Genomic DNA, 23,757 nt, shown 5'->3' on the forward strand with positions numbered 1-23,757 from the left:
GTTAGAAGCCACAGAGGTTGGCCTTAATGATACTTGGTAACGATTACAGACCATTAAACCAGATGAGTAAAAGAGGAAAAGAGCGACAAAGAGAGAGAGAGGGTTGGGGGGGTGGTAGAGGGGAATAAACCGATCCGATCAGAAGTTGTTTCCAGACACAATGTGACTAGCTGACTCATGGTCATGCAGCCGCAGAGAGACACACTACTTGGGTGTGTGTATACTGTGGAAGTTGACATGAGGAGAGATGATAGAACAGGGGGAAAAAAGCTCTTCCTGATGTGCTGTTGCATCCATCTACAAACACACACCGCAGGCTGCAGAGCTGTTGTATACGCTTGAGCGGTCCGGGCATGGCACGGGACTCTCAGTGATTTTCCCCAAACGTCTCGTGTCAGCTTTCCGGCGATCTCACCACACCTGAGTAAGTCGGAGGCAGACCGGATCCGGTTCATCTCTCCTGTGCCTCCGCCACTGTGTATGTGTGTGTGTGTCCAGGATGCTGCTAAACCCGTTGTCTTTATGTATGAATTCCTATGAAAGCGTTTTGTGACCTCTGGGGGAGAGGAGAGGCCGTCCAAGCTGGCGGAGAATCTATGCCAAGGCATCCACGACAAGATTAAATGTGATTTCTAAAAGTTCTTGAAAAACATGTTGCAAAAGGTACAAGATCATTTTTCAGGCATCATTCTGCTTAGATGCAGCTGAACAATTTTTCCTTTGAAAGGAATATGCTTCTCCTCTGTGTTGCACTGGTGTTTCTTCAAATTCCAGACCACAATTCCGCAACCCCCCCCCCCCCACACACACACACTTAGCGCACATGCAGGCTCCAGAGGAGAAAGCTGTGAAGAAACACAGAGCTACCAGCTAACGCCGGCTAGCCGCAAGAAAGCCCTTGTCATCTTTCATCCTACACCTCTGAATTGCCTTCATTTTCTTGGGGCCCATAAATTGGCTCTTATTGTCCCATAAATGGCTCCTTTTGGGCTGGATTTATAGTTAGGGGTGGCAATGGGGTGTGCGGGGGGTATAAAACCCACCTTTTGATGTCCCCTCTGCTTTAACAGGCCGAGCAGACACGCCTGCACATATGCTGCTCGGTGCTTTCTGCCCCACATCGCTGCAGCGTGCACACCGGCACATTAAAACATATTAAACAGCATTTCTGCTTTCGGTCAGAGTCATGGGATGTAACAGCCGAGCAGGGTGGTACACGTTAAGCTGTGCAACTTCCTCAGCTGTAATTAAAGTCGACCGTGCAGGGGGGTCTCCACTGCTACATCCTTGATCCTGACCTTTTAAAAGCAGATGGTTCAGCTTTTTTCTTTTATCACACAAGGAAATAGGTTAGGACAGTTTATTTCTGGGTGGTGTTTTATCTGTAGTTTGTAGTAATAAATGCCCATTAGGCATTTAGTCACAGCAAAATATTTATTACCCTGCCCAAAAAAAGAAATATTATGTTAAAAAAAATCTTCAGAGACACTAAATCCAGTAACTGGAAGATAATTTTGTTTCTCCCCTCACTTTGGCTCTGCCGTTAACTCTGGAAGACAGATTGAGTACTTAAACACAGCCAGGAGGCAGCAGGACCAAAACAGATGGGTGAAATTAAGCAAAATCCCTCAATAAAACATTGAAGTGTTCATCCAGCTCACGGCGCCAACACTGTTGAAGCCAGTGTGGGCGTTTGAACTTACTGGTGAATCTGGAATCTGGGCAGCATCCACAGGCCAGTAGTGGGGAAAACATGGTTATGGTGGTGGCTCACCATTGTGAAATATAATGCAACAGTGTTCAGAGGCAAGAGGCAAAGCAGCTCTTGAAATGTGAACGAGGCCGCAAGTTCATGAGTAACACTTCACGTCCATGGCTTTTTGAGACCACTGTGACTCACAGTGTTCTGGGTCAAAAACAACCTCAACATGTGGCTTTGAGAACGACTTCATGCAAACTTAAGTTTGTCCTTTTTTCGGATGTTGACTTTAACTTGCCACAGGTCAAAAAGGCAGTGAGCGGAGAAATACTGTCACCAGGCTAACACAGACATCATGTCAGAGAGTGATAGATACCTGTCCTCTATTTATACTGCGGCTGGTTTGTCAATGAGGAGCAGCTGGGGGCGCAGTTGACAGACACAGTGGAGGAGCAAAGGGGAGAAACTCAATGGTGACACCTGCTGGGCAGGTGTGGAATAACATCAGAGGTTATCCTGAAAATAATAATTATGTTTGCCAGAGTTTTCTCATTTCCCCCTTTCTCTGCAACAACCATTGATGTGTCCAGTCATTGGTGCAAGTCAGTAATTGGTGCAATTCACTTGCACCTCCATTCTAAATTTTAAGTATTTATTCATTTGTCCACCTCCCCCCTTTCCCCCCCGCTTCTCTCTCTTTCTCTCTGAAAGGCAGATGAGTCAGGTGATAGTGACACAGCCAGCTGTATGCCAGTTACCACGGTGATGACAGCTGCCAGCACAGGTGCACAGGCAGCTGGGAAGGCCAGGAATGTGTGTGTGTTTGTGTGTGTGTGTGTGTGTGTGTGAGAGAAAGAGAGAGAGAGAGAGAGAGAGAGAGAGAGAAAGAGAGAGAGAGAGATGTGTTTGACACTGGTATATGCATGTATAAATGCTTGTGTGTGTGTGTGTGTGTGTGTGTGTGTGTGTGTGTGTGTAAGTGTGTGTGTGAGTGTGTGGACCTGGGTGCTGGTGAGGACACAGGTGTTGTAGTGATGGAGGGAGCGTGGGAGCAGGATGGGAAAGGAGAGGAGAGAGGAGCAGGGGTCGGGGGGGTTAATATGACCTTTCACCCCATTGCACCGTCTGGGCAGTTCCCAAGATCCATCTGCAGCGACTCGGATGTACCTCGATGTCTGCCTGTTGTCTAGACGTGTGTTCAATGCTCATCTCTAATTCAGTGAAGACATGGAAAGTAGCAGGAAACACGAAGCGGTTAGAGCTCATTTGACATCGGCTTGTTAAACTGGAGCCTGTCAGATAAAACATGGTTTAGACATATAACGAGTGAAATCCTGACCATTCTCCCACTGTTGGGAGTTTTTCCGCTCTCACATTTCATTGATGTTAATGAGTCATCACAGCGAAGCACATTTCTCCTGCGGTGCACCTGTGAGAAAAGTGCAGATGATACACCGGCCGTCCCCTTCAAACAGCCTCCGTCTTTTTTCTCTTCCCTTTATTTTCCTCTCTTTTGGCTCTCTGTCTCTTCTGGGAACATTCCAATCTACTCCTCTCCTGCACCTTCTCCTCCTCACCTCCTCCCCCTCCCAACCCTCTCCCCTCTCCTGAGAGCGGGAGGCCGCCACGCCATCACTCACCACTTGGTGATAACGGGCACAAAGGGGGCCTTGGTGGCCCTGGCTGAGGCCGCTCGGCATGCACTGCCACTGGGGGAGAAAGTGGAGGAAAGTCCCCCAGCTCCCTCCAGTCCTCCGTCGTCCCCACCTCCTCAGATGATGAAAACTCTGTCAGTGCGGATTAGGAAGGAGCGGTGCATGCCGGCAAAGGGAATCGCGATGATAAAAGCTGCGCCGCCGCACCTCCACACGTCCATTCCTCTTTCAACTTACGCACTATTTGTCACTTTATACCAATTTTGGGATTCCAGACCTTTTCATGCTGCTGTCACGTTGCCAAGCTGTTGTTACGCTTGATTTTTTTACGTGAAGTTTTAATGGCCTCCCATTTAGCCTGTATTTTGATGATCAAAGGCTAAACTTTTTTTTATGTACTCAAGCAACTCTTTGAGTTTCTCAGACAGTAAAGTTGATTTTCACAGGTATTCCACACATACAGTTGGTAGTAAAACAGCAGGGTGCAAACGAAACAAAGTTTTACTGATTCACAGTGTGTGGTCTCTACTATCTGTGTGGATTGCATTTTCATATTTAAAAAGTTTATGGAAATGGGGTATGGTGGAAAGATGAGGCCTTTAGAGCCACTGTGAAAAGTAGGTGATGGAGAGGAAGGAAGGGAGACTGAGCGACGACGCCGGGCGCCATGAGGGCGCAGAACTGAGGGTTTCTGGGACGGGGGAAAGGGGCATTAGGTTGGGGAGGGGGGGGCGATTTTGTCCTCAGGCTGGCACAGCAACGGTCTCGCTTCATGGTGAGAGAAAATGGGCGCCGAAGAAGGGTGGTGGGAGGGTGCGGGCTCCGAAATTGATTTCATGCCGGAGTCAGACACAGCCCAGAGGAAGGGATAATATGTGTGTGTGTGTGTGAGTTGTCTGCGAGTGCATGTGGGTGTGTGTGTGTGTGTGTGAGTAAGCTAGAAGGAGTAAGGGAGTCCAGTGAGAATTCTGAGGGGCACACAATGGCGGAAGGAGACGGAGAAGGAGAGGGGCCGACCTGCATCAAAGAGCCAAGATCTGCATGAGAAAAGCGTGTTGCTATTTTTCTGTTGACATCGGCAGCAAGCAGCATCAACAAGAGTTTTTGATGTTTACGGATTCTTTCAGTTCCACAGATTCTTAAACTACATTTTCAGGGAGAGTCAGCAGTTATTTGTATTGATTGTGTGAATCTCAGATTGGATTTATGGAAACCAGAATTGATAAATATTTATTTCTAGGAATAGTGACGAAACCGAACTGAAACGCAGTTGGACTACATTCAAATCTTCGTTATGCCTAAAGGGATTTAAAAAACACTTGTTGAGAAAAAATTTCACAGAAGAAAATAAATATTTCATCACAAGAACAGACCCTTCAGTGCACATCACCATTTATAAACATATTGTTTGCAGGCATCTCAGAACCCGGCCAAGTGGTGCAACCTTGAGGAATGGATGAGTAAATTAAGGTTACCGTCATTTGAAAATCCGACTGTTTCCTCCCCACACACACATCACATTCATTTGCACAATTGCACATTCGGAATCCATTTAATTTAAGAATTCTTACACATGACATGCATGTACAGAGACATGGTCAGTGAGTGCATATCCTCCATTGAGTCTGCTCCTCAGACCACAGACCTGCACTGAAGCCTTTATTCATACTCTTCACACCAATCGTGAACTCAACAACTTTCCTCCACTCTTCTCATCCTTACTCGAGATTTTGTCTCGTCTTGGTCGCCCTCACTTCTCTCCGCCCTCATACTTCTCACTCCATCTTTCCCTTGATCTCCTTCCTTCCCTCCCTCAGCCTCTCGCCATTCTCTCTCTCTCCTCTGTCCTTTCCCCCCTTCTTGGCATTGGCGGCAGCATCTCTTTTAAGACACATGTCAAGGGAACTGTCTGCCGCTTTCAAAGGCCTTTGTGTCCGGCCTTTCTTCCCCTTAATTTGGTTTCCCCAAAAACACTTTCCCATAGCATGGCTGTCTCGCCCCCTTTTCTCCCAGCTACCCTCTCCTCTCGTCACCCCCTCCCTCTCATTCTTCCAACTGTCCTAAATACGTTTTACTGAAGACGATATGTATGAAGTCAGGGCATCTCAGACCTCTCTGAGATCTGACATAATTTATGCACATGCGTGTTAACATATGAGGAGGTAATCAGTTAAGTTATGCTAAATCTATTCAAATGCAAATTCCGGAGCCACTTGAATCTAAAAATCTGTCAGATCCTCTAAAGATCAATTTTGACAGATGTTTTTTTTTTTTCCGGGGCGATGAGGAACACATGATCAAACTGTTTCTATCAAAAAAAATAATCTCAGCAAGAAATACCAAACTATGGTAGACCTAGTGTATTGTACCAGGCCCTCCAGTTAGTCCTGGGCATCCGGTTTCAATGCTGCCCTCTTCCCATGACTTCTCCGCCCGCATAGGTTTCTTCAGGGAGCTTCTTGTCATGGCAACGCTCACCCAAAGCATTGTTCTGTTTGCAGGCTGAGTGAGATGGAAGATGACCTTGGAAGGAACGCGCGTATTTATGTATTTTGTTTTGCGAGACAGATGAAAGACGAGGTGTGGATGACATGTGAAAACTTCTTTTTTTTTTGCGAGCAGCAGAGAGTTGGCAGGAGAAATCAATTCTGGAAACAAGTGTGCGGCACCCCCGGTGGGTGCAAGTGACGGCATTCGTTCCTAGCATGTGTGCGCAGTATTGCGGTGTCCTCACCTCAGGCAGACACATGTGGTTTCAATCCGCCGTACACGGAGAGACTCCTTCACCATATCTGCATCTCTTTCTTCCCCCCAAAACCTCTCTCCTGTGTCTCTTGATCTAAATCCCAACGGTCCAGCCTTTGGTCCCATTTCTGATTTCTCTGACAGCAGTCTTCCTTTCTTTCCCAAAACGCATTTCCTTTTCATATTTCTCATATCCCTTGCCAACATCTTTACTACACCGTTTCACCTTTCTGTTTTCCTTTTTTTTCTCCCCCCGTCTTCATCTCGCCTGAACACATCTCTGTACTTGTCAACCGCTCTGCTGTGAAATCTTTGAAACGTTTTCCTGCAGGAGCATCGCAGCTGTGTCACGGCGGGATGCGTTACTTACCTCTCACATCCCACCGCTTTTGGGAGAGTCATGCCAAAAACATCCACCTTCTCCAGAGATGTGCGATTGCGAATGTGTGATTGTGTGTCAGTGGTTGGAGTTGTTTCCTAAACCACGAGGAGTCAGAGAAACAAACTGTGTTTTCTTTATAACTGTCTAGGGACTTAGAAAGATCCCAGATCTGAAGTAGATAATCTTTTCCTGAGGCCTCCATGCATGTGTGTGTGTGTGTGTGTGTGTGTGGGCAAGTGGGTTAGTAATTGTCTTTCCGAGAGACAATTTTAAAAGCATAATTGTGGCCAAGTGTGAAGGAGACGTGGCCTCTTGGTGCTGAGAGCTTCAGCATGATAAAAGCGGATGACTGAAAAGAGATGTCTTTATTGACCCGTCCACCTCATGGAAATGATATCATCCCCTGCTGGAGTCTTGAACTGCTGTTTACAGTAATGCTGGATGTTTCCACAGCTCTGAAGAAAAACAACGAAATACAAAAACATCCTTTAGTCTGCCCAGTTTTTAGAGTGGTTTCTATTTTGACAGCCTGAGGAGCGCCACTGCAAACGGTCTTCGTACCTCTTTGAGAGCTGAAGGGTGGGGGGCTGTGGTCGAGCTGGACCCGGTCTATCGCAGGATCAACAATGGGATTGCATTACCGAGACTATGGTAACTTTTTAAAGGCAGTGAGACATAAGATGCTTTTACAAAAAAGCTCCGCCCAATTTTATGTCCTTTTTCAGATGGATGATGGTGACTGAGAGTGATATGGAGTGAGAGTGATATGGCCAGGGTCAGATCAAGTCCTCTCGTGCACAACAAAACACGTGCTACAATGGAGCGGTCATGATGGAGGACATTTGCTTCTAATTGACCTCCACCTTCTCGACTGGGCCCCCCACTCAGGCGTGGCCTGTCGCCCGAGTAACCCCGTGCAGCATCTCCACGTCCCTGAGCGGTGAATAGGAGCGCTCCCACTCTCCCACCTTCCTTCAACACACACACAGTTGTGCACCTTTGGCCTGAGAAGCAGGGGAGAGGTTGTTTTTGCTGCCTGAAATCAACCAACCATCAAACTGCTCCCAGCTGGGCCCAGGACCGTGACCTAGCCAGGACCAGAACTGTGAGGAAACTTCCTCCGAGTTGCTTCCTCTACTGTGACATCAGATACGTTGGTGATGGTGGCAATAAATGTGATGTAGACCTCCACCGAGGGTTGCCAAGATGTGATGAAAGGCTTCCTTTTCCATAATAATTTATACACATTGAATGTTGGGCTGCACCCCTTTACAGTTTATAAATATACCCTGAAACCAAACAGAGACGCGTTTGATTATAGAATACCTGGGATGGCTGAAATGACTTGAGGAGTTAAAAGCCAGCATGCTCCAATTTTTCCACAATAAGTTAAACTCGAGTCAAACAACTCGGTGAAATTGGCCATTTATTTGATTTCTAAATGAGACAGGCCACCACTTCAAAGAGATTGATTACTGCTGCCAAGCATGCATGAAATCACAAGACATATTTTCAGTTGCTCTGAAATTAGTCCAAGAGCTGCTTCTGAAGGTTAGACCTTTCCTGTTGGCTCAAAAATAAGACTGCACACACGCACGCACACACACACACACACACATTCGTTTGTACATCTATCTTGGTGAGGACATTAATTGGCATAATGCATTCCTAATCTAAACCTCATTGGAACCCTTAAACTGAGTCTTAACCCTTAAACAGCCCATTTAAAGTGGGTCAGAAAGTGAGGACCGGCTAAAATGTCCTGAATCTGTTGGTTGTAGGATCAAACTGGTCCTCATAGAGATATCTGGACATACACACGCAGAACAAAGCAGTCAGCAACACACCTACTTGCACACACACACACACACACACACACACACACACACACACACAAACACAAACACACACACACACACCGTCAGCTCAGACAGACGACCCTCCTTTTTTCCTCTGACTGCTTGTGTAAGTGAAGACTCAAAGTGGAGATTGGAGAGTTGAGATGTGCGTGTGTGTCTGTTTGTTTTCGTGTGTGTGTGTGTGTGTGTGTGTGAGTGTGTATGTGTGTGTGTGTGTGTTTGTGTGTGTGAGTGCGTGTGTGAGATGGGGGAGCAAATAGAATAAAAAGGAGGGAAGAGTCGGTGATCCGACAGCAGTTTGATGGCCGCAGGCTGGAAACAATTTTTTGGGGGGGAGGGGGAGAAGATGAATCTAATACAAATTCCTCCCAGAGCAGCCATGTGTCCCAGTCGACCTGAGCTGCCCCAGCACACCTCCGCAGAAACTCACACCCGCCTCCCCCCTTCACCCATTTCTCTGCTTTCCGGCGTGCTCGGCTGTCACTCACAGGCCGCCTGTCATATTCTCCTCCCGCCTGATGTCTCCTTGTTTGTGTGCATAAGAAATGCGATGTTTTGAGGGGAGAGGTATTCGGGGAGTCAATCATCCCGTGGCCGAGAGTGACAGTCGACGGCCCCACTGGAGGAATCTAGTTTCACAGTATACCTGAAACTGGTTTGTCTCGGCAGACCTCATCATGTAGGGTCTAAGAACGCAATCCTGTGGCAGCTCCGCTCCTGTCACGAGGTGCTGTGACTGATCAAATGATATATTGACTTTAGACAGAGCCGAGCAGTGTATGGGATTGGTTTGGTGGAGTCAAAACAAGATTTTGCTCAAAGGGGATAACTCCCACTTGACGTGCAGTAAGACGGCCTCTCACTGTCTCAACCTGTCTGCTATTAGAGCATCATTTGTTCTACTTTCAAACAAATAGGTCATTTGTGGTTAGGATTAGACAAAGATCATACTTACCAATCATTGTTCCGAAGCAGAGCAGGCCGCTCCAACTTCATCATCCACTCTGCTTGTAAAGGGATACCCTGCACTTTTCTGCACCATTGGCAAGCATGATTGACCACAATTAGGCCAATTACAGCCAATTTTAATGACTGGGACAAATTGATGACAGGGTTTATAGGAGCAGCTGTCCTCATTTTCACCATATTACTCTCATCAGGCTGGAGATCACAGAATTAGCAGGAGGAGCATTTGGAAAGTTGCAGTGCGGAATGTATCATACGTGTATGGAAGCATAAGCGAGGGCTGGAGTAAGTTTTTTTTGTATGAATGCAAGTGTCAGGGTGTGTGTGTGTGTGCGCGCTCTCATTTGTGTGTTCGGACCGGTGTTGAGTCACGTCCAGGGCTAATCTGTAGTCACCGCCACGCCAGAGCTGCAGGTGTCCCCGTGCCCCCGTCGATCGCGAGCCGCCTCTTTTTCCCAGGAAAATGCTTTCAACCGGAGTTGGATTACCGCAAAGCAGCGCAGACATCTGAGAGACGCCAGGAATGTCCCTCCCCATCAAAGGGCAGCGTTTGGCCATTTTTATATTGCAATTAAAATGGAAACAATAAGAGGGAAGAGAGGGAATGACCGCGAGGAGAGACTGAGGAGAGAGTGAAAGGGCTGGAATAGAGGGAAGACGTGGAAGAAGGAATGTCAGCACCTGCTACAGCTGCATGGGCTGCCAAAGGGGGAAAAAAACAGTTGCAAAAAGACTGATGGAGTACGATTCTACCCCTCCCCTGTATCATTATTAATAAACCCTTTAATAAAAAAGGGAATGACCTCTTTTGACCCTCTGTTTGCATCTGGTTGTAATTGTTGGGGGAAGCACCTCGCCAAGCTCAGGGACAGACGAGGGAGCAGAGACCAGCGAAGGTAAATCACTCTTACCACTCTTATCAATGTCAGCTGCAGCAAGTTCCAAAAGCACGAAAACATCCAGTGCATATATCCTGCGGTGCACCGAACAGAAGACAAACACTGTTAGTGACCGACTGGAGAATTGGGGGAGAATTTATCAGTTAAACCACCAGATATTTTCCACAGGCATTGCTAAGGAGACTTGTAAGTTCTCCACATCAGAGGTGATAACATGTTGTGTGCAGAGCTTGTTTCCACTGCCCCAGAGAGGCTAAAATGAAGTTTATAATCTTGGCGTGCTTATAACCCTGCTATTATAAATTTTCCTAAATGTCAACCAGGAACACCGGTAAGAGGATGACCCAAGCCGTTCACACTTTAAACTCAAGTTCAATGGTATTTCATTTATAGAGGCAATGTCTTTAAAATCGCTGCGCCTCACATATTTGTCTAAAAATATGCCTGTTTTTTATGGGCCAGGAAAATAGTCCAAGCACAACCCACTATGAGGCACGCAACATGGCCCACACCTTGGGGGCTTGTAAAAAATGGGCACTCATTGCGTAGTACAAGCCAGCTGTGCACGCCGGCTTTGTTTTAATCTGTTGATTTGTGAAGTGCAAGCTCCACGTTCTGCACAAACAGGTACAAAGAAAATGAGCACAGAGATTTTAGTTTTGATCCATGAGTCTAACTGGCAGTGGACAAGTGGTGGAACTAAATTGATCCTCTTGAGTTGGCTGTGACTGCTGAAGCCAGATCCCTTAATGGAGTTTCCCTTTATTCATGCTTGCATACCTTACGTCTACATCCTTTGCACACTCCCTCTGCTCCAAATTTGGCTCCTGTACTCTATCTCTGGGACTTGTGGAGCTTTTAGTCGGTACATTGCGTGCGACAGCGGTGCTACAGTCTGCGGAGGCACAGTCCAGAAAGCAATAATGTGGCTAGTGCAATGTGAAGGTGTGTAGCTGTGTGTGGTGCGTGTGTGTGCACTGAGTTACTAAGACAGTGGGTGCACCTGTAGTCAGGCTGAGTGGTTTCAGATCCATCAGTCTATATACATGCTTAAAAGACTTAACCATCTGGCGACTGCCACTCCGGGTCCAGCAGGTCGTAGCTTTGCTTTGCGACACCGACTTCCATCACCAGCTCCGACACACATCTGTGTTCTTGCGCCCCATAAACAGAATTCCTGCCTGATTTTACAGTTCTTTCCTTTTACCTGGTTCCCTTCAACAAAGTGTGGATTGGGAGGGGGTTGCCGACGCCTATTCAGGGTTTGAGATGGAAAGCATCCCGAGGCCTCCACTGATTTGATCAGAGCCACTTTTCAAATATAAGTGACTGACCAGTAGCCAAATTTTCGTAACCAGGTGGCGAGCGAGCTGCACGATCCACAAAAATAAGACATTGAGATATTCCTGCTGTGGGCACACGGCTCGTGAAAACATCCATGTCGTGAGAGCAGGTGGATTAAAGTGAGCCAACTCCACTCCCTGCACCACCATCTTTGAATCCTGATGTGGGTAATCAGATTACAGGTATATGACTTGCTGTTATGCATTTTCAAATATAAATGAGTCCATATGAACTGAGTGACTTTTAAAAAATTCTATGTGGTGAACATAGGAATCAGGAGAAGGTCACTGATTGGCTGGTGCCCAGCTGCGATGCTTCAGAGGTGGCTTTTTATTGGAGGGTTTGTCGGGGGGGAAGCAGGAAGTCCCTTCGGATGCAATAAAGCTTGCTTGTATAAAGAGGTAATCCCAAGATAATTACAGGTGGGGCGCTCTGTGTACGGACTCAGACTGAGAGGGAGCCAGCATTACCCAAGGTCAACGCTACAACCTCCTCAACCTCAAAGCATGGACGATATAACCCTAATATAGGCTGAGGTTAACACACACTGTTGCCAGCAGTTTATTTCATTGCAGGAGCCTCAACAGGTGAATTCTCAAAAGAACAGATAGCGCACAAGCATCAGAGCATGCGCTGTGCATGAGACACAACTTTAATCTATTTGATTTATTCTGCAGGTTTTGGGGTTATGAAAAGGCCCCGGCATATTGGACATGGACTCGATGCATGTGGTTTGACCCAGAGGCTCAGATACAGTTTCCACAGCCAGTGGTTGAACCTCTCGCACTAATGGTTGCGTTTTTTCTCTACTCTCTCATCCCAGACACGCCGAAATTATCTCGGCTAGAATTACAAACCTCCCCACATAAAACAACACAGTCGCTCGATGATTAAATCTAGGGGGGGTAAAATCACTTTACTTAATAAATTAATACAAAATAGAGTTTATTTTGCCAGGTTGGTCAAATAGGAAAAAAGCCAGTTTGATTATGGACTTGAGTTTCTTAGCAGATCATTACAGAGAAATAAAAATAACAGTGAAAGAAAGAAGTAAGATAGTGTGTGTGTGTGTGTGTGTGTGTGTGTGTGTGTGTGTGTGTGTGTGAGTTTGGAGGACTTCTTCAGTTTAGGCTGCTTTAGAACTAGACAAGCAAAAAAAAGAAAATTGCTGACTGGTTACATTTTATTTCTCTTTATTTGCATCATATGCACTTTACCAGTGGCTTTGCCCAACTCCACTATTGTTGGGCAAACAACAATGACAAAGAAAAAAAACATGACAACAACTCTGATGATCCTTCGCTGCTTCGTGATGTCAGCAAACTAGATCTTTATGATTGGCCTCTTTGTGGTTGAGGTTAATTACTTCATGTTTAAATGAGATGGTCAACACATGTTTTTTGCATCTGCGGTTAGAACATTTATTTTCTTTGTAGCTATAACATAGGATTGACTCTCATGTGTCTCATTTCACTTGACTTTATTTGCTCCTGGAGTTCACTTATTTGTGAAACACTATCATCACTACTATGCTTTTCTTCCTTGAATCCTGTACTGATTAAAAATAAATATTCTGCAGGTGGCGCTATTTTCTCTGTATGTTGGCTTACTTTGGACAAATACATTACTGAGTTCCTTTTCTGTTTATTCCAAAAACAACCTCTGTTGCTATAACCAGAATATACAGAATACATCACATCCTGGCACAGGAGTCTCCCTGGGAAAGATATGCGCCACACTGATTGTTTTAGAGTGGGAAATACTTAAGCTTTAATTGACTGGCGATAGCCTCTACTAGACTTGTGCTGCATTGGCTCAACGAGGAGTGAAAAAAGTGATGTTTTGTTATTTCAGAAATTTAATAGATTATTTCTTTAAAGGCTCCCACCCAGGCCGAGGACCAAAACCTGATTCATAGCTGTTAACTTATTATTCACTCGGGTTGGATTTGGAGAGTCAGGGAAAACCCCCATATTAACCAAGAATAAAACAAAACAAATTAATTCTGACAATTAATTACCATTGAATACATTTTAAAAGCTGAAATAACGATAAAAAATATAGAAAAAAGAATACAAAATATAGAAAAAGTTAAGTCGCAAAAATAGAAAGATGATTTATTATGCCAGCGCAGTTTTCTGAACATGTGTGTGTTAGCTTTTCTTATGTCTCATTATATTTCTCAAATTTTAGTTTGGAAGGACTGCAAGTCCATAAATAAATATTATTGTATAACCTAACATTTCTCCAGTATTTAAATACATTTGTGTAATATTTAGGTTTTAAAAAAAACACCAGGAGTGTGATGGATGGTGCAAACAGGCTTCTCGCTTTCTCTGCGAGCTGATTTTAAAACGACAGTTGTTCATGTAGCCCGGCCGCAACAACTTCCTTCATCCGTCAGAGCACCGCTGCTCCGCTGTACACCTAATACCGAATACCAGATAAATGTGTGGCTTTACTTCTCACATAAGTACGGATTCGATTGCAGCCTATGCAACATTTCTCATGGCAGTTGCCGCACTTGTTGCCAGGTGGAACATCTCGCCGTGTTATCGGGACAACACCTGATACGTATGTTTCCAAGCAGACTTTGCTTACGATCTGATAAAGACGTCTTTGACATGTACCTTTTGGCACGTCGGGATGGAAACCAGCACGATGAGTGTAAGCAGAGCGACCGGGAAACCAGTCGACTTTACAATAACTGCTGCGGCAAAACCTTTCGGGACGGCAAATGGATTTGATCTACTTGGTTTTGGAAAAAAAACAATTTGCAGTATCAGTGGAGATATTGAGAGTGATATCGAGCGAGCGCCGTGTTCTATATGCCAAAAGAAGAAAAAAAAAGATGGGGAAGGATGGTGGGGGTAGGGGGGGGTGGCTGTGGGAGAACGGTATTCCCTAAAAACACTGGAGGCCAAGTGAAATTGAGCCTAATTCCCTGGAATGCCGCTTCCGTCTGGACATGTCGATAAAAATAAAGCTTATTGTGATAGTGGGGGTTCAGCCCCCAGGTAGAGTAATGAAAAGAAAACTGGCAGAGCCTCCGATGGGAAAGGCTCACCTTCCACCCTGCTGGCCATGAACTGGATATTCATATGGAAGCAAGCCCAGAAAATGGTTTCTGTGTGTGTGTGTGTGTGTGTGTGTGTGTGTGTGATTAAATTGTTTGTGTTTGTATACATTTTCATGAGTCAGAGTCGGGTTGTGGGGAATGTTAACATGAACGCAAACATGCACTTACAGCATCAGTGTGGGGATAAGCTATGCAGGGGAAAGTAAATGAGGGGTTTGGAAGCACAACGGGTATTTAGGTGAGAGTACAGGTGTTTGTGGTGTTGAAAGGGGACGGGGGCTGAATCACTGATGGGGGATTCTGCAGCGAAACTGGGAACAGACTAATCATGTCCACTGGTAATCTGAGAAAAACAACAGGCTATAGAGAAGTCGAGTTTACTGTACAGGAGCAGCAGGTGATACGTTATCTGTGAAAGTGAGGGATGGGCTAACAGACACAGAGAGAGACAGAGAGACAGTCAGACAGCTCCAACTGGAGGTTTTACAAGTGTCTCCCTGAAGGACCTTAACAGGCCTGAGGAGGCATTTAATGACACTGGCTGCGTCTGACGTATGTATACTTGTGAACATGCACACATAAAATAATAACGTGATTTAATGTCAAACAATAAAATAAGATAAGATAAGACATTTATAAGTCTCAGCATACAATTTTCCTTTTCAGTCAGCGTTGGCCATAGTAGTTCTATAAACCACAAGTTTAGTATTGTGACCATGATGGTGTACTATAGGTCCTCCAACTTTGACAAAGCAGTAGTTGCACCCAAAGACTGCATAGAAAACATGGACGACATGAGAATTCCCTGCAGTATAGGATATTAACCCTGCTTCATCCATGTTAGTGGATGGGACGTGGGCCTAGTGTCATAAAATCGAAAAAGCAAATGATGGATAAACATTATTTTCTTTAAGATGGTTTCAGGTCATTTTAGTTCATTCACACTGATGATGTCTGACAGCAGAGAACGACCAACGATTTATCAAGACCATGTATCGATGTGACCTTGATACTGCAGATCTTCCAGATCACTACTGTACACACTCTGGCTCCAAATTGGGGCACACGTATCCATAATGATAATGACAAGAGTTGATTTTGTGAAATCAGGAAGTAAAAACAATAATTTAAATATTTCCCTGAACTTAAAATGACAAATGTTCTTCTCTTACCAAAATCAGAAACAAACAGAAGTTGAGAAAAAAATCTCACCCCAAGGTTCATGTAGTTCTGGAGCCTTTAATCATACAATATCCATCATTAGACAGAGTTGAGCTCATTAGTTTTGGCATTGTAATTTTTTATATAGAATGCATGAGACTCACTGTGGCAAAGTTCTCTGTATATTGTTTGCCCGTTCGCTCTCTCAGCTTTAGGCATCATCTATCGTTAAGCTAACACTGCCACCCGATTATTGCAGCAATTCCACAGTCAGTGGCTGATGCTAAGCAGACAGGCAGACACAGGGTGCATAGGAATGCAGGCTCTCTGTATGTTTGTACTGCTGCAGCTGGGCTTGGCCACAGGTATGTATGAGGCTGTGAGGTGGAATACTGTGTATGGGCGGAGGTCCCTGCCATCTGCAGCCTGACTGCGCACTCCGACGTGGGAGAAAAGCTGAAGGACGGACCCGGCGGCGAGCATGGCGGTAAAAGATGTCAAGACAAATAGACAGAGAAAGAGAGAGAAGAGAAGGGAATCCTTGTGCTGGCCCGGCGAGGCAGCTGTTAGCGATGCAGGCTGGCTTTAAAGGGTTGGCAGACACTCAGAGAAATTTCATGCATTTAAATGGCTGACTTTTGGTGTTGAGAGTAACACAACTGAAGCTGTCTGAGGGGCTATATGTGAGAACACAAACGACCCAGTCGGTTTCTCCTGGACATTTTCCAGAACCTTTCTTGCCAGCCCCTAACAAATTCTGAGCAAGTAGACATGCTGATGACCTTTTTAACACCTGATGGACGCAAAAGTGGAAAAAGAAAAATAATATAAATGTCTCATGATGAAAATTAGGAGCCATACTATGTTGATTAATTCAAGGGCTTAGTGAAGAGGGCTGATTCGATGTGCTGTAAAGAAAAACACAAGATATCAGAATGTCCTCAGTTTATTCCCTTCAGTCCAAAAGAAGCATCACCCCCCTGAAACAGCTCTCTTTTCACTGTCACAGGGTTCATCAGTCGCCAACTTTCACCTCTCAGGTAAAAAATCTGGAGCTCCGCACGCATGCAACTTTCCGTCTATTGGGGGAGTGGGGGGTGCAGGGTACGGGTATCCAGATGGCCCCTTAATTAAAACCAGATGTTGGCAGTTAAAAAAAAGAATGGGGGTAAAACGAGAGGATGCATATATTACACTGAGAATTATAAAGAGCACAGCTAATCTTTTGCCCTTTTGAGGAATATAAGACAGGAGAAGACAATTTTAGCATATTGAAGAAAGGAGAACTTGAGTGAAACACTCGTATTTTAACATATTACATATTTTCATGCAAAGTGTTCATAAATATATAATCACCCTAAAACATTGATGATGTAAGATTTCAGCTTCTGAAGCACAAGTTGTTTTCTTCCTTATATGAACTTATTGGCTGATCCTCCACGTGAAACAAAAGCATGCATATTGGAGAGAACTTTCTCCGACGACGCGACACAAACAGTTTTGGCCACAAGTCAGCATTAATTCACTCCACACTCTCGACTGGATCCAGCTCCACAGTAGCCGTGCTAACCGCTGCTGAAAAGTCATAACCACGGTGGTTATTGTAGGGCCGGTGTTAGCCATATTGTAGCTCAACACCTCCTAATGACCGTCAGTCTATTACAGCTCACTTTAGATGTGTAATGCGATACTGCTGTTCACACCACAAACCAACAGGTCTTCAGGGGCTTTTCAAAAAAGAAGTCTTGTAATTGACTCCCACTGAATGGCAGCTTTTAACTGACTGACTGAGTGGCTTGAGTTGCTGACAGATGGAAGAGGAGTAAAGCACACAAGCTCACAAGCTCTGTCAGAGGCCTCTGGTGTCTCTGGCGTAAAACAAACAGACTTTGTTGTATGAAATCAAGTGTGCATACGGTGGCGTCCGGCAATTTGTGAGGCTCGAGTACAACGTTTCAAAGAAGAAGAACATACTCAAAATCCTTCTATGGTTTTCCTGTGTTTTCCTCCATCTGTATTCTATCTCATGTAAAATACTACTTTTAATTCTACAATCGGACGGGGCTTCAGGATTCCGCTGCATTCCAGCGAGCTTACGGACATGTCTCACCTGGTTGTTATTATACATGCTCCTTTTGTACGGTGTGACCGCCCCACTCCCTTTTCCCCCAATAACCCTCTCCTCACCTCAGCCTTGAAATAATAAACATCACTTTGTCGCGGCACCCTGGCACACACAGCCCGCCGCCTCGCCCTGGCCGGCGAGTCAGCAGCGAGCTCTGGACTCCAAAGGTAACAGTCATTTGTAGGTTTTCATGTGGCGCAGCAGAGGGGATATAGCCGGCTCCTGGAGTTAAGTGCTTCTTCATGATGCTACGTTCTGATGTGCTGTGTTTTTGATTACGCACAAAGCTGCTTCATCTCTCTGCGAAATGGTTCCTCTTGTGTCAGTGGGCTATGTAAACACCCGGGCCCTCACATATGAGCATCGGTGTTGACTTTTCAAAGTGTAGGCATGAGAGCAAAATACATACACAACCCAAAGGTCATGTGAGATCGGCGCTGGTTCCAGGAGAAAGGCGAACAATGGGTCACTAAAAGAAGCTTCTTCATTTGAAAGAATAAGATGCGGGGAAAGATTAAGAATAATGGTTTCCAAAACCTGTAAGGGGATCTCTTCAAGCAGAATCAAGCCAGATTAAATTCTGGTTTAAAAATAAAAAAAATGGAGGTTGAACATCTGGCTCTGTCCCAATCATGATTCGACGGGGGTTTCCCTGCCCCCGCCCTGATCTCAGGTTTCTGGGATAGCTGGGACAGGTGCACATTCAGGTGCTGCAATACTGAAAGATCCTCTCGATTTCTCCTTACTGACAGTCACATATCTCAGGAGACACTTGCTCTCATATTTTGTACACCTGCATTTCACCTTCTTTTTCAGGTGTGAAGTGAAGGGCTTGGTCAGTAACCAGTTCCCGTCAATGATCAAAATGTAACCTCCTTACCATGTAGTCAAGGGATTTTTTGAACAATGTGATTGAGATCATTTGCGTAATGCATTTCAGTTAAAGCTAGGGTTGGTAATCCTGGAGAAGCTAGCAATAGCAGGCTACACACTGAAAAAATTGCCACGATACATCCCACCCCCTGTCATCGGCCCTCTCGTCAAAGCTACAAAAACATGTTTACACACTGCCTGACATCTGTTAGAAGCCAACCTTTCCGTGACTCGCATGCTAATTTCTGTCTCTCGTCTCTGCTTCAGCGGTGTCTCTCAGGCTTAAGACTCCTGTCACGTGCAGTGATAACACAGGCAGGATGCACGCAGGCAGGCAGGTCGGTTAGTGACAGACAAATATGCAAGCCAATCTTTTAAATTGGTTTATAAGAAACAATGATTGGTTGCTTATTGTTGGCTATCCGGACATGATAGCATTGGACGTATCAGGATTTCAACACATAAGATAAAAAGTGTTGCAGAGACAAAGTACCATCTTAACCTTCAAGTTGTCTGTTTCCTGCCTTCAAAGACCAACGTTTTACATCTGATTAAACAGGCAGTGGTTATGAGTGTCTGGGCTATGGCGTTGTTATGGAACGTTTTCCAGTCACTCATGTTTGCATGATGAGGCACATTTTCCCTCCTTTTGCAAGGAGCACTTGAAATTAACAATTTACCAACACACTACACAACAGAACTCCAAATTGCGTCAACGTGTTGCCAAGCATGACTCTTTCATTATATCTGTCAGAGGGAAAGGTAATCAAGAATGTGTCATGCCAGGATGGTTCCCGTCTGTGTCTGTATACCTGTCCAGCATGTCATGCATGCTTTTGAGCAACTCAGTCTCTGAGTTGATGGTTAGTAATGGTGGCCTGAAGTCGGGTTGCTGAAGGAAACTGTAACGGCTTGCTCCCACCTCTGGTTGTGTTGACCTGGCTTTGGGTACTACCACAAATACGAGCAAAAGACAGGAAGTGTGGTTTCCTCTGGTTTAACCACAAAATTTCACCATTCACTACTCTGCTAACCCCTGAACTTTGACTTAACCCATAGGAATTTCCTGTTTTATAAAGTACTGAAATATAGCCTTTGCAGTAGCAGTTATTTCACATATGCTTATTATCCATTATAAGACCATTCCTTATCCATACCATGTATCAATTGAAGGCTTTAGAGTGGCTACAGCTAATCCCAGCTGATATTGGGCGAGATTCAGGGGAACATCCTGTTAAGGTCACCAGTGTCACCAGCGACAACCATTCACACTCACACATTAACGTCTCGTAAACCCAACTGGACCCAACTGGACTGGAGGAGGAAGCTAAAGTGTAGACAAACTCCACACAGAAAGAGCCCAGCTGAAACTTGATCCTGGAACATTCTCGCTATGAGGGGACATTGTTATCCACCGTACCACAGTGCCTCCAATGTACTTGTTATGCAGTCTGGAGAACTTAACACCGTTTAAAATATATTTTTAACAATGAGTTGCGACGTCACCAAACCAGAGTCTATGTAAAGAAACATGCATTAATTAAGCCTTTACGCCATGAAAACCAGATCTTGTCCTGGACTAGCGAGGAGCTTTATTGGCCTGTGTGTGCGGCTGCCGAGTGGCATCTGTCATCAGGGCATGCCCTCGCTCCACGCCAAGGTGAGTTTATTTGGTTTGATACGTGGTGTGCTGCCCATATTTTCACAGGTGCCTCTGTTGTTGAACCAAAAGCCTGATTCCTGCTTTCCCTGGCAGACACAAGGCCCTGTTTGTCCAGAACTTCCTCTGGTCGATGAGGGGAGGAAAAGGTGTCCTTCCACCTTCAAAACAGCAGCTAATCTGCTCTCATTGATTATCGGGGGATGAATTTATTAGCTTTTCTGTGTTGATTAGAATCATTGCTTGGGATAGACAGATATCTCCTGTATGACACTGCTCTTTGCTTTTGTTTATCAGGTACCGCAGCACGGTTTGACATTGGTATTTAACAGCCACCAAGTCTGTAAATGACAAGATTTTATTGGACCAGTGAGTGATTGAATGTCAGAATCACCATGGATCAAGTCCTTTGCTCTCAGACTATTTTTAATATTACATCAACATATTTAAGTGCAAATATCCATGGCTGAATTTGACTGGGTGGAATAATAATGAACCAGTTGGCGCTGTCTTCACCTGTGATGGGTCCCTGGCAGAACCACGTCCTCCTGAGCAGCCGCGGCCAAGTCACACCAGGTGCTCAACCACATCTGGGCTGAGGCTTCACGTGGGGATCTGAGAGCAGGTCGCTCCCTGTGGGGAGCTTCACTGATCCTTTTTATAGCCCTGAGACATAGTGAGGGGGAGTCTCATGTTTGTTGCTGTCAGTTTGGGGTCAGACGTAGATGTTCTGTTCCAAATATAACAGAAAGAATTAAAGAGCATTCGATGTGCCAGCGGTTTGGTTTTCCAGATATCCATGCTATTCAGTGGATATATAATAATGGTTTTCCCCATTGCACCATCATGGGACATTTGTGGTTTTGAGTGACATGTTTTGCCGACAACTTGATAGACTGCCATGAAATCAGGTAATGGTTATTGCAATTCAAATCCCCAAGTGGTAAAACTCTATTCTCAGGTATATGTTGCGCTTATCAACAAACGTTAGCTTGCCAATACTCCAAATGTAGATAAATGATCATGTTAAACATACATGATAAACATCAGCATGTTAGCATTATCACTGAGAGCATGTTAGCAAGCAAGCACCACTCCTACAGTGTTGTTTGGATCATGGCTGTAGACTCCACATTACTCTCATCATTTCTTGTGTACAACCCATTGGGATTTGTATAAAGATGGTTGACAAATGAGCTCCAAAAAGTAAAGCCAAATCATTTGATTTTGCCCAGTGGCTGACTTCAGCATAGGTCATAAACCCTACCATCACCATGTTGGCAGATGGGACATGGACAAAACTAAAAAGTCAGATTATGTGTTGAATACAATGTTTTTAAAGGTTGTTTCTGTCGATCTGGGGAAGTTATTGTCAAAGTGTTCACTTTGTCTGGTAAGTTATATTTTACTGGGTGTCAGACATCTACAGGCATCAGAGTGTGACCACATGGGCCCAAGTGGACTGGGGAACCACATGTCCCCTCAGTGTTGACTCATCACTGTCTCAGTTATCTCTGGAGGGAAAGGCCCCTGTCTTCACTAAACCATCAAAACCGCATAGACCACATTTTACTCATTTTTTTAACTGAACCCCTGCCTGCCCCCTATGTTCTTGTCCCCATGCTGTCATGCGGTCTGTTCTTCATGTCATTCTCTAATCACCCTCCTCCCTTTTAACGTGCTCTCTCTTGTTTTAAGCCCTCCCATTGCTCCGTCTCTCCATCCATCCTCACAGATAAGTATGCATCCCTCACTTTGCACATAGCGTCACATGGTAGCAATCAGAGTGGGCTTTGGCAGACAAATTAGGGCAGTTAATGTAGACTGGAGATCAGTGCAGAGGCGGGGAAGCTGGTGCTAAATGCCAACAGATGGGGCCTGAGTTGGATCGGCAGAGGGCCCACATAGTACGGAAGAGTACTGCCTGGTTTGTAGAGCAGAAAGAACGTCTGAGCCATTGTTATTTCTATTTCTATGGAAGATTCACGACTTTGGAAAGATGCAGAAGATAAAGTTTGACAAATGTTGAGTTGATTTCACTCGAAAAACAATTGAACTAGGACTTATCGGAAATTAAATTCTGTCCAGAACCAGATTTTTCCTCCTCAGCGTTAGAGGTCTCAGCCTCAAAACATGTTTCTCAGTTTCCATTCTAAAGGGACTTTGCGTATATTCCCCAAAAAATAAGTCAGATTTATTTTAAACACTGAATTATTCATATTTCATCAAATGTTTCTGAGGGACAACCATGCAACTCAAAGCCAATTCAGCATGGATACTCCTCAAATGGCACTTTTTCACAATCTGTCATCACTAAAAATATGAATGAATAATGCTCCCTGAAATCTATTAATTCAGAATATGTGTCCCCTGTTAAATGTGGGAGGTTTTTAAACACAAAAATAAAAATGTCCAGCTGGACCAAATGTCCACCTCGGTCAATCCAGAGCTGCTTAAGGTTCAACGTTAGTGTAAGAGTTGTATTAGTCATGTTGGTTTCTTGACAATAATGAATCTATATATGACTTTCTGGCCTGAAGTGAACAGTATGTCGTGGGTGATTATTTGACCATTAACATCGGAGCGCATCAGTGAGAATTAAACATTCTCCGTCTATCATCCAGCTCAGCTCAGCCGCCTTTTTGACTTTCCTTTCTCCGCAGATGTTGGCGAAATCAAAGCGGAGACACTCTGACTTCTCCAAAACGTTTCTGCCGCTGGCTTTAAAGCACGGTCACACATAGTTGAGGCAGTTTTATTGGAAGTGCATGCGAGGCAAAGGTTCGCCACTAATACATTTGCGTATATGAGACAGGGCCTTTATCCTGAAGTGGCCCACCACCATCAGATGGAGAAATACAGCCAGAAAACACAACACTGCACCTCAACTCGAACTTCAAATTCAAACACTGTTACAAATGTGTCAGTGCACATTGAAATGAAATTGTAATATTCACTGTGGCCTTAAAGCAAAGCCAATTAAAACGTGACGTATTAAGTGAGACAACTCATATAGGGCTTATGCAGAATGGATCAGTGTAATTTCTGTTTGTCCATCTGCACACAATCCGCTTTTTGTGATCACCTTAATACATGGGCACACACACACACATGCACACACACACATTCCTCTTATGTTACAGGCTTTGAAGAGGCAGACTCATCCCCATTTTCAACAGTACCCAATCAAACACAAAGCTGAGGGGCAGATTAGGAGCCGGCTTGTGCTGCAAAATGCTCCTATCAGGGACCACACTGGTTTTAAATTACCCCCTACTCCTCACTCATTCTCAATCACTCACTGGCCCAA

The sequence above is a fragment of the Platichthys flesus genome, chromosome 20 (assembly GCF_949316205.1).
Source record: "Platichthys flesus chromosome 20, fPlaFle2.1, whole genome shotgun sequence".
NCBI lineage: Eukaryota > Metazoa > Chordata > Actinopteri > Pleuronectiformes > Pleuronectidae > Platichthys > Platichthys flesus.